The sequence below is a fragment of the Thermobia domestica genome, chromosome 6 (genome assembly GCF_964235325.1).
Source record: "Thermobia domestica chromosome 6, izTheDome1.hap1.1, whole genome shotgun sequence".
Classification (NCBI taxonomy): Eukaryota; Metazoa; Arthropoda; class Insecta; order Zygentoma; family Lepismatidae; genus Thermobia; species Thermobia domestica.
The window spans coordinates 141,074,759-141,087,513 of record NC_137459.1 but is presented as its reverse complement, the minus strand read 5'-3'; positions in this window follow the sequence as shown (position 1 = coordinate 141,087,513).

Here is a 12,755-nt window from a genome sequence, read left to right as displayed (position 1 = left end):
CTATTTGGATAAATCAGCCGACATGATCTCGTGGAAGCTTTGTCTGAGGAAGATCATAACGAATATTTATATATGAGTGAACACGAAAGGTCAAGTGAGGAGTCTGCGAGCGAATCTGAAGACCTTAAACCCAGAAATGACCAGCGATTCCCCGAATGTAGTCAGAGCAAGAGGGGACGAAATAAGCGACGACGAAGTGTGGAACAGTGTAAATTTGAAGATAACTTAAAATAATTCAATGTAGTGCTGTATAGGTGAACTTTCAAAATAACAGGACATTAAAATAATTCAATGTAAATTTGATTTGATTTCAATTTAGCGCCCTTTTCAGCATCAAGGCTATGTAAGACGTGGACCTACTGCTTAACGAAGGATCCGAACCACATGAGGTCCCACCGGGAATCGAGCCGGCAGTCCCACGCCAAAGGCGTGTATGCTAACCGCTAAGCTGCGACTGAGCTCTAATTCAATGTAAAATGCGCTGTGAAGCTTTGTTTTATTGTTATGTTTATATAGTATATTTTTAACTAATTTACTATTGCATTTCTAATTTTAGACGAACCAAAGTTGACAAAAACAAAAGATCATCATCAGGTTTAGAATTTTCAATAAAACCAGTGCGTAGCTATCTATCTAAAGAAATATGTAACGACAAAAACATTTAATTCCAAATGAGAAATAAAAAAATAACATGTCTAGTTGTAGGTTTCTCTAATAGTTATTACTGTAAAACTTATTATAATAATAAAAATGTTATTCCCTCTTAATCAGAAAATATACAAAATTACGTTTCTAATACAAGAAAACTGTTTAAAACGATTTTTGCAACACATTATGTTCGTTCGGTCCATTTGACCGCGCGCGACTACTCGCGTTACTTTTTCAGCGCGACTTCTCGAGGGTTAAATAATTGCAATTAATCGGCCCAAGCCCGGCCCGACTCAAATAAATAATAGAATTGGCCCGCCCAAGCCCGGCCCGCGGGTAGGGCCGGGCTTCGGGTGTCGGGCAAGGCTCGGCCCATGCAGGTCTCTACCGAGAAAACCCACGCACACGGTGTTTGCCCACTAAAAAAGTTTCCATGGCGCATGCTAGAATCCAACCAGGGACCCGTATAACCACATGTGACTGCTCTACCACCGAAACGGTACTTGTGCAAGACTCTTGCGCAAGAGTCTTGGTCTTGGTCTTGGTCTTGGTCTTGCAGGTGTGGTCTTGGTCTTGGTCTTGCACCCCTTGGTCTTGGTCTTGGTCTTGCATCGGGATTCCTGGTCTTGGTCTTGCATGCAAGACTCTTGCAAAAACTGCAAGACCAAGACTCTTGCGCTCATCACTAGTTTTGATTGATCTTTTGTTTTGAGACCGTTAACGTTTTCCACCGTAAATGAAATTCCATCATACATTTGTGCAGTTAACTTCTTGTGGATTGCGTTCGTAAAATGTTAACTTTTACCAATGTCACTTCCCTCAAGAGTCGCCTCTGTTACTGACGTTGGTTGTCATTCCGTACCAGTATACACAAAAATTCTGCAGATATCATTATAATTGTTATGTTTATTATCGCTATTTAAATCTCAAATTTTTGCGTTGTGTTAACAAACGATTGTCAGGCCCTTTTGTTGCGGAGACATTCCGACCCGGGCCCTTTTGATGAGGGGCGTTTTGATTCGGGCCTTCTGTCTCGGGCCCGTTTGTTGAGGAAATATTTCGACCGGGCCCTTTCGACGCGGGCCCGTTTGACTCCGGCTTTATTTGACCCGGGTCCATTTGACGCAGGGCCTTTTGACTCGGGTCCCTTTGTCGTGGAACACTTTTGACTTGGGTTCTTTTTATGAGGGGCGTTTTGAGTCGGCCCCTTTTGACTCCAGCCCTTTAAACCAGCACCCTTTTGACGCACGGCCGTTTGACTCGGCCACTTTAGTAGGGGGACCCCTTTGGACTCGGCTCCTTTTTATGAGGGGCATTATGATTCGGGCCCTTATGTTGTGGAGACCTTTTGAACAGGTCCCTTTTGATGTGGGGCCGATTTCACTCGGGCCCTTTTGTAGCGGGGCCCATTTCGACGCAGGCGCGTTTAATGCAGGTCCTTTTGACTCGGGTCTTTTGTCGGGAGACTCTTTTGACTATGGCCCTTTTGATGAGGGGCGTTTTGATTCGGGCCCTCTTTGCTCGGGCCCGTTTGTTGAGGAGACCTTTCGACCCGGGCCCTTTAGACGCGGGGCCGTTTGACTCCGGCTTTATTTGACCCGGGTCCGTTTGACGCAGGGTCTTTTGACTCAGGTAACTTTGTCGTGGAACCCTTTTGACCCGGGCTCTTTTTGAGGTGCATTTTGATTTGGCCCCTTTTGACTAGGGACTTTTTAATCCGCGACCTTTTGACTTACGGCCGTTTGACTCGGGCCCTTTCGTAGCGGGGCCCCTTTTGACTCTGCTCCTTTTTATGACGGGCGTTTTGATTCGGGCCCTTTTGACTCGGGACTTATGTTGTGGAGACCTGTTGACCCGGGACCTTTTGATGTGGGGTCGTTTTCACACGGACCCTTTTGTGGCAGAGCCCCTTTTGACCCGGGCTCATTTGATGCAGGGCCTTTGACTCGGATCCTTTTCTCGTGGGCTCCTTTTGACTATGACTCTTTTTATGAGGGGCGTTTTGATTCGGCCACTTTTGACTCGGTCCCTTTTGACGCAGGGTCGTTTGACTCTGGCTCTTTTGTAGCGGAGTCCCTTTTGACTTGGGCTTTTTTATGGGGGTCGTTTTGATTCGGGGCCTTTTGACTCGGGCCCTTTTGTTGCGGAGACCTTTCGACCCGGGTCCTTTTTATGAGGGGCGTTTTGATTCGGGCCCTTTTGATCCGAGCCCGTTTGACGCAGGATCTTTTGACTCGTGCCCTGTTGTTGCGGAGATCTTTTGACTCGGGCCCTTTTGTAGCGAGGGGGCCATCTCGACCCGGGCCCATTTGACGCAGGGCCCTTTTGACTCGGGTCTTTCTGTCTTTGCCCTTTTGTTTGGCCCTTCTAACATGGAACCATATATATAACGCAGCAGCTGAAATACCTGTGGCAGAGGTCCTGGGGGAGTATGAGTAAATCGATGATCGATCGATCCAGGGCGCAGTAAAATTAGTTACACCACTGTTCATATCTATTTCTTTCTATTCTCTCGACATCATGTCTGGAGATGAATGTTCTGAGTAATAAGCTACAGTGGCGAAAGACGATATACGCTATCAATGATAAATGTTATGACTGTTAATATATATAGGGAATAAAACGAAACATTCTATATCGGACTTCCCCTCCACCCGTTGAAAAAAATCCTGCGGGCGTTAGTGATTATGATGTTGCTTAGTTACTGTATTATATTGTTCTATACACGGAATAAATACTTATGTGTTTTATATAATAATGAGAACCTTATTTACATTTATTACGGCCCTTGCTTTACGAGAAACATTTTCACGTTCAGCGTAATCAGTTTCCATTCTAAAATAATTACAGTGAGGCGAATGAAATAATTCACGCACAGATTTAGGACTTAGAATAATGTTTTGCGAACATGTAGTAAATCCCTGAAAATTAAAAAGCGCTAGTAGCAGTAATTAGCTTAGTCGTTTCCTATAGTCCCTTAGTGAATTACATAAATCTTACAGATGTTGTATCTCTTTCTTTCTCCTCTCTATACATTATGTCTGGAGATTAATGTATGGACAAATAGGCTACAGAGGCAATTTTAAAAAGTAAGATGATCTACGCTATCAGTGACAGATGTTGTGGTGTTTAACTTAACATATAATGCAATAATACGAATCTTTTCAGAGATGACAGTGCACTGATGCTTCAAATCTGTGTCTTTACTCCCTATACCTACTTTATTTTCCTAGTCAAAATAAAAACTCTTCAAAATTAATCACAAATTCTTATGCAACCATCCCTTCTTTAATGTACTGCGCTGTCACATACCCGTCACGGCGATGTAAAGGCACTTTTGGCGACGAGGATACCAAGTGTCGGGTACTTAAAAAGGTAGCTGGGAGACCTAAGTGGCATATGACTAGCACATCTTGTGCTGTTAGGATATATATATATATATATATATATATATATATATATATATATATATATATAATCTTTTTCCTCAGAATCAGAAAATAATTTACGCTCGTATAGAAACCGGTTACAGCGGTCCCTCGAGCAGATGGTCTTCCTCTTTTAGGTAAATTCGTCTTCAGTTATTTCACAAGAACTATGTCTGATGAATATACAAAGGTGATGGAGGAGCTTAACCGGGCCTGGTTTTGTCATCTGTTTCTTTGTCTACTAGAAAGTCATGTTTATCAACAATATTTTTATTTACTGGAAAAATACCTACTTTTTGAATATGTTTACAACAGTCTTGTCTGTGGTTTTGATATATGCAAAATTCATTAGACACTTTGACAATGAGTTGCAGGTCTATTCACACGTCCCTCCTAGTTTAATCATATATCGTATTTTTTCGTGCATGCCACGTTCTAGAGGGACCCTTCAAAATTATATCAAGGGACTATATTTTGTATGTGCAAGCATACTATGAACAAACATGATAGCTAGATCGATCATGTTAAGATTTCTGGTGTGCGAACAATATCGATTCAGAATTAAGACGACTGGATCATCCGGAGTGGTCTTCATAAAGTTTACAAAATGATGAACCCACTGCCTCAACATTCCAGTTTCTACTCACCCACTTGGATACCATGCTGCTATATTCCAGGTGGATATCCGTCTAATATATATATATATATATTTTTTTTTGTCTTTTTCTTTCTGAAGCACTCATGCACATTACCATTGTAACAAATATTCATCTTTCTGTAGAAGAAACGGACTTGACATGTTTTTTTCTCTTTTGCAGATATTACTTTAGTTTTATTATGTAGTACCATAGTAACCCCGTCTCTTCTACGCCAAATAATCGGTCCATGTTGTAGTTCATTATCAGAAGTGCATCTCTAAGTATCTCACATACTTTGCTAACACTTTTCTTGGTAGAATCTTTGATTCGCTCTGCAGAAAAACAACGGGCTATCTCAACGATAATTGTGGGCGTCTTCGAAGAAAGTTGAGCAGCAATTTTTTCCGCTTCTTCTTTGTCTGAGGAAATTGGATGTGTAATGTTATTATTTAAAGCTAATTGAAACTGCATTCGTTTCACGTATCGATAAGTTAAACTGATGTACTGTTTGTTTGTTTGCAGACAGTAACCTACCAACGTATTTTCCAGTGTAGAGGGTAAACACATTTTTGTTTCTTCCAAGAGGTGCCTTAATAAGTTCCTGGTCTGTTGTTTGACTGTTTTGCGCGTAATATTTTAATGCATCCCTTAGAATACCAAACTGTTTTGAAACTTCATTCAGGACCATTTTATTTTTGTGAGCTGTTTCCACTACTCTAACCATAGCTTATTTATCCCACAGCTTCCTTTGCTTTGTTGGGCCAGAGGATATCTGAAAAGATGAAAGTGCAATTTAAGTGGGAATCTAATACAGTCCAGGAGAAGGTATTTAGCATACACAGAGCAATGATATTCGCATCTATCATACAAGAATTATGCTGTTCTGATTTAATATAATATGATACGAAAAACCACCTGTCCGATACATTTAACTATACCTAACAACCTTTATATTAGCTAACTAAATAATTCTACGTCGTATGGGACCCGGAGGTTTAATGAAGCTTTCGCAAAAAATACCCAATGATTTCTATCCTTAGCCAACTAGATCCAGTTTCTACTGTGTACTTCTATTTCTACTTTATATATATCTTAATATTGTCCTTCCATCTGCGCCTAGGCCTACCTAATTTTCATTTTCTTATTGGACTTGCAGTTAAAACTTTGAAACCGTTCCTACTTTCTTCCATTCTGGCTACATAACTTGTCCATCTGAACCACCTAGATTTAATAACCCTAACAATGTTTGGTAAACTGTATAAGTTACGTAGTGCTTTGTTAGGAAGTTTCCGACATTCTATATACCCATTCCTCTTGTATCCGAATGTTTGTCTCAGGATCTTGTGCTCAAGTACCTTCAGTCTACGTTATTTTCTCAGAGTAAGCGACCATGTTTCGCAGCCATACAGAACAAAAACCGTGATTATCATTTTATATATTTTAAGTTTCAAATTCCTTGACAGAATTCACCTCTTTACTGGTGTACTAAATTAAAATAAACTGAAAGGCGTATCTTTCTGAAGGGCGGTGGAAATGAATACAATACTCCTTCATTTTGAAAACAGTAAAACAAAACAAAACAAAAAAAGCATATTTTCAACAGCACAATCGGCAGTGTACACACAACAAATTTTGTACTCTCACTGGATACTACGCAGGCCACGTTCGAACAGTTCTGAGTGTTCTTGGTAGTTGGAAGCACGTTACAACCATAGAAAATGGCACTTTTAGACGGGAAAATAATCGGATCGTTTAACCTACATGTTGGAAGTTAGATGAACATACATACCCCATCGTGGTATAGCATGATAAAAATGAGTAGAATGAATCGTTAGTTTCATACGTGCTTTAACTTGAATTGTACCTCTGCAAACAATTGAGGACCGTTTGTTCAAAACTCGATAGAGCAAAATTTGAGAAACGGAGGTATATATTGGATAGGCATGATTTTTATGCTACCAACCAAGCTGTGAAATCAGAATTTGCAAATCTCGAATTGTGCAGAGTGTACAGAATACTAAATCATAAGCGTTTTGTTATAACTCGATAGAGGTTATGTACAATAATAACAAATATGCAATTCCAAAGGATGCAACAACAAAGGATGTTTTGTGCTCTATCGAGTTTTTTTTTTTAACTCAATTAGAAGTGCAATTACAATTAAACATAAAGCCCACAATGGCATCCAGATACATCCAAAGTCACTACCACCCACTGCCGACGATGTGGACGGCGCTGAATACCTATAGCCTCGCTATGAGCGAATCTTCTCATTTTAAGTCTCAATACTGTAGCAATTAATTCATGTGTTCAAAATAATATTCCGTGTAATGAGTATGCTAGTTTTGTTATGAGGTAAAAATAACAAGGTGATGAAAAATGAAATGAAATCTTTAAGTTTTACGTCCCACGGTTATGCCGGTTAGGCTAAAGGAGACGGCGATGAAGAGAGATGAGTGAAATGATGGAATGAAGAAAGTGGGAGGAAACGGGAGAACCCAAAAAAACTCACGTGCACGGTGTTTGTCCACCACAAAGTCCACACGGCGCGAGCTGGTATCGAACCAGGACCCCAAGCACCGGAGGTGAACGCTCTACCACTGCGCCACCGCGCCCCCACAAGGTGATGAGTCTGGTGAATATGGTTAATGCCCGTTTACATCGCATCCTTATCGCGTACATCCCATACAAAATGCACATACACATTCTTACTGTTTCGTCATAATCCTGCCATCTAATGAATTATTTGGAAGAGTATTTCAAAGTGCTCTACATATCTTATGTCCCTTACGTATAATTGTAATTTCACTCGTTATGTTATAATTCGAGGTAACGCACCTATGAGACGAACAATTTGTTGTACTAACTTTTCTCATGTTGCATCCTGATGGAGATATTCTCTTGTAGGAAGTTGTATGAATATACATGTCTTTCTTCGTTCTCATTTTCATAATAGAAAGCATTTGCCACACACACACACACACACACACACACACACACACACACACACACACACACATATATATATATATATATATATATATATATATATATATATATATATATATATATATTGATATATACTAAGAAGTTGAAAAGAGAGTAAGGATGAAAAATACCAACTACATTTTGTTCTAAAGTGAAATATCTTTGAAATTCAAGCTAGAATATCCTATCGGACTCGTCTGCTCTTGCACTATTTTCATTGTTATATCGTAAATTCCGCCACAGGATGTCGAGAACAGCCCCTGAGTAACTTGAATTTCTAATTGTTTGTAGAAACTTGTGTACCAGAGATGCGATGCTAAACTTCAAACAGAGATAATTCCAAATGAGAAGAGATTTGTCCATTTGGACAGATGGAAACTAGAAAGTTTGAACAAATGTGTTTTCAAGCGAGATTCGCAAACAATTGTAACCATTACCTCCGGGAGTTGTATAAAGCGAAATTCTATTCATACTACAAGTCGTAGAACAGAGAAAATGTTTTCATCTTCCGTTACTGAAATTTAAAAGATAACCAGCGTTTCTTTCTCTTTCTGTTTCTCTTATATGGTCGGAAAAGTTGCTGTTCAGCTGCGATTTGAATGGAACATTGTCCAATTATCTAGAACTGAATGCTTCCGAAGAAGTCAATGTAAGATTGTAGTTATGTATTATGTATAAAGTTAACTTACCTTCTAAGTTTATACCGAGGGTATTGCTATTATGATAGCATATCATTCTTAATCATGTAGTTTTGTGAATTCATTTCAATAACTTCCGCAAACATGCATATATATACAATAGTATATATAATTATATAACATTATTTCCTCTTCGTAGCTGTGGATTTTCAAATTGTTTATAAGGAACAATTTTTAACGTTCGATGTTTTAATGTGTAACACTTTCGTTCTTCAGCTTACATAACAAATTCCAGATCTCTGTTAGTTTATTGCAATTCTAAAAGGTGTACACGGGATAGAAGAATAAAGTTAGGGATGCGAAGCGGATGACAAATAAATATTTAAACCTTATATTTTGAATTGAATGTAACATTCATTAGCGTTGCTGATAGAGTTGATTCATTGTTACCAAGCAAGGTTCGTTTGCACTAATAAGTTACCCGAGTCCTACTCGAGCTTACAATTGGAAATTTTAAGCAAATATTTAGCTATCTGATAGGAGACCATTCCGATTTGGTGAATTCAATTGCTGAAAACGATTGTTATCACTGGATGTAGCACCAAAAGAAACAGAGAAAAAGAGGGTGTTTAGTGGCAGACCGTATACAGGGTGGCAGATAAGTGAAGGCAAAGTGGAACGTAGAAAATGTCTTGAAATGCCATGCTAATTTTGAAACGAGTAGAAAGATTGAGGTCAAATGTTGGATACAAGGAATGCATTTAGAGTTCCACTGAGTTTTTTGTAATGTTAATCATAGGGGACACCTGAAAAGCCGCCATGTTTGAATTAGCGCAAGAAAAATATAAGGAAAAGGCATCATATGGCATATGGCTCTTGACGCACACCGTCTATTGAAATCAATAGTGGCCAACACAGTTTGAGACCTCTGCAACAGCAGGCGTTCCTCGCTATGGCAATGTAGCAATACTGTCGTAAAGGTTACGTGAATGAGGCCACTTTCCAGCCAACAAACGTTCCGATCCATCCAATATTCGTTCAGATGCTGGTAAAAGTGCAAATATGACCAAGGACAACTTGAAAGAGCTCATGGCTGACGTTTTCTGGCCTCCCATATAGCAAATACAACTGCTGCTCTTCGCTGATTCATGAAGAACCAATAAAGATGAAGAGTTCGTGTAGAAACCGAACAATGTTGAACTTACCCGACTCCTTATCCCTGGTGGTTGCTCGTCACTCATACAGCCCTTGGATGCGTTCTTCTCCCGTACGTATACGAATTTCGTAAAATATATAACATACACCGTATTTTCTGTTATCTGATTTCAAAATATAACAACGAGACAACTTCATTAACTTGCAATCATTAACCTACTTCCAGTTTACAGTACCAAGGTTCCAAGCTATGATTAGGTATGCTTTCTACAAAACTGGATATTTGCAAACAGCACCTGGCGCATTCTTGACACCAGTCGACTACTGCTTCAATTTTAATACCCGTGACAGCTGTGACGAGCCCGATTGTCCATCTTTATCATTTTTCAAATGTCCACACTCTCTATTTTTGTATCAACTACACGATTGTTCTTAAGTTCCATAACAGTTGCAATTAAAAAGAGGTCTCAAACTGTATTGGCAACTATTGATTTCATTAAACGGTGTCCGTCAAGCGCCATATGTCACATGATTCCTTTCCCGTATATTCTTATTGCGCTAATTCATACATGGTGCCTTTTCAGATATCCCTCATGATCCACATTACGCATATTCAGTGGAACTATACACGTATTCCTCATATCCAACATTTGACCTCAATCCCTCTTCTCGCTTCAAAATTAACATGACATTTCTAGACATTTTCTATGTTCTATATTCGCGCTTTGCCCTCACTTATCTCCCACCCTATACACTGTCTGCCGCTAAAACCTTATTTTTTTTTCTTTCTTTATTTTGATACTGAATCCAGTGCTAGCAATCACTTTCAGCACTTGAATTCACCAAATTGGAATGTTCCCTTGTGAGCATTTTCGTCTAACATAAAGTATAAATATTAAATATGTCTCCCTTGAAAAGCAAGACTGCGCTCATCACAGCTTTAAACACTTACAAATTCAAATAAAATATTGATTCGAATTTCATTGTGACAGTACTGTTTTCCAGACTGTAAACATGTGTACTATGTTTGATACAAATTGTTTCAATCGTTCCAGGTATTATACAGGAACATACACTTAAATACACACACATAAGCATTTACATTTTTTATATACTCTAAGTAAAAATGGCTGTATGCATAGGTAGTTGACATTGAAACTGAAACGCCTGGTAGAAAGCCATAATTTGTATTTAATAAGGCGTTTGGTTGTCATTGGTGACCAGTACAACAGTGACCCGACGCGAGAAGGATTGATGGAGGTTTTGCACCGTTTTCAGACACATTTTCAGCCATTCCTGTTGAAGCGTAGTTGGAAGTTCAGCACGTGCATGTGGTGGAGGGAAACGTGTTCTTACTCGATCTTTTAACAAATCCCATGCAAGCTTAATAACTTTGGGATCCGGCGATTGAGTGGGCCATGGCAAATGTTCAACCTACCTGTCACTCTCACCGAACTACTCTGTGGCAAGTTTAGCAGTATATATGAGTCGACAATCATCCTGGAACATTGCATCGCCATCCAGGAAGAGTGTTCTAACCATAGGTTTAAATGGTCGTCCAGAATGGTCCTACAGCCTCTTGTAGTGACACTACCGTTTAGAAGAATGAGAGTGACAAAGTCTGTCATGATATTGCACACAAACCATCAAGGATCAGCCAGCATGTTTGGCTGTGGCTCCCAAGCAGTCTGGGTTGTGTGCATCAGAGGGACTTATCCAGACGAACACTTTCTCTGTTGTTTGGAAAACAGTGTAGCTGCACTCATCTGAAAAGTCATCCTACGTCTAGGTTTTATGCTTTTGGGACGACTGAACTCGCTTTGCGACATTTGCACTACTGACGAAATACGTCGGTATCACAACCCTGCCACGGATGTTGCCCTTATGCAGGATCGGCGGACTGTTTTCATTCACACAGTTTCTGTGAGGTGTGTATTCACTTCTGCGGTGATCGCCTATGCTATGGTTTTCCGTTTTCGTGCAAAAGCCCTACTCATTGTCCTGAAATGCATTTCATACAACTTTCACATTCCCCTGTAGTTGCTTCTCCTGGATTTATTTCATTTTTCCTGTTCACAGGCATATATCACTCTGGATACTCTAGCTCGTGAGACATCAGAAGGTGTTGCAGTTGTGGACACTGATGTATCTGGTAGACACCCGCAAACTATTTTCGCTCTTTTGAAGGCGGATATGTCGCGTATTATGTCGGTCTACACACAATATGACATTTACTGAGGAACCTCTTCTACTAGAGTGACCACCAAGCACACACACGTGACTCACTGACCAAAAGTACGATATACACTACCAGATAGCTCCGGGATCCCCGTGGACATTCTCTGCTATTTGCGCAGACGTTTCAGTTCCAAAATTCACTACCTGTATGTGTGATATACAAGTAACCGAATACAATAACTGAATGAAGCGTACAAAGCGAAATAAATTACGGTTATTAGCATATCTGAGTGATACAAATATCGCACACGAGGCATATCATGTGATAATATAAACAACAATAAGGGGAACGTTCATGTTGTCATGAGCTTCTTTGGGTTTCGTTTAAGAGCAATGATTCCGGAGTTTATAAAATAGAATCAAAAACGACCAATATTAGAGTCACATCTATTGTTATCGGGTCCTTGAGCTGGTTGGTGACAGTTCCGATGCTTTCTAATTCCAGTTCCCTCAGTGAGGATAGGATACCCTATCACACCTAGTGGGAGTTGGAGGGTGTCATATAAAACTAATCGAAAACTGTCGATATTAGTGGCGAGTCCATAGTTTTCGGGGTTGCTGATGTGAACAATCAGTTCCGATGCCGTTTAAATCCAAATTCAATTCCATTAGTCACCTGAAGCAGGAATTCTAACATGTAAAAATAATTCAATACGACTGATATTGGTACGCATGCATAGTTTTGGGATCGCATAGTTAAATATTGGCATTCCTGATGCCGTTTGTCCGATTCAAGTCCCCATTAGCACCAGGAGGGGATGAAATTATAAGATGTAAAATTATCGAAAGCGACCGATATTACGTTGAATTTTTAGCTTTCAGTGTCGCTAAGTTAATTGATGGCGATCCTGGTAACGTTGAGGTCCAAGTTCAGTCAGCTGGTGCAGGACCCTCTTAATATTCCTAGGGGAAATGGCAGTTACAAACACAAAATGAATTTAAAAAAACGAGCAATATTAATGTCTTATTCATAGTTTTCGGGGTCCCTAAGTTGATTGATAACTATTCGAGGTTAGCCTTCG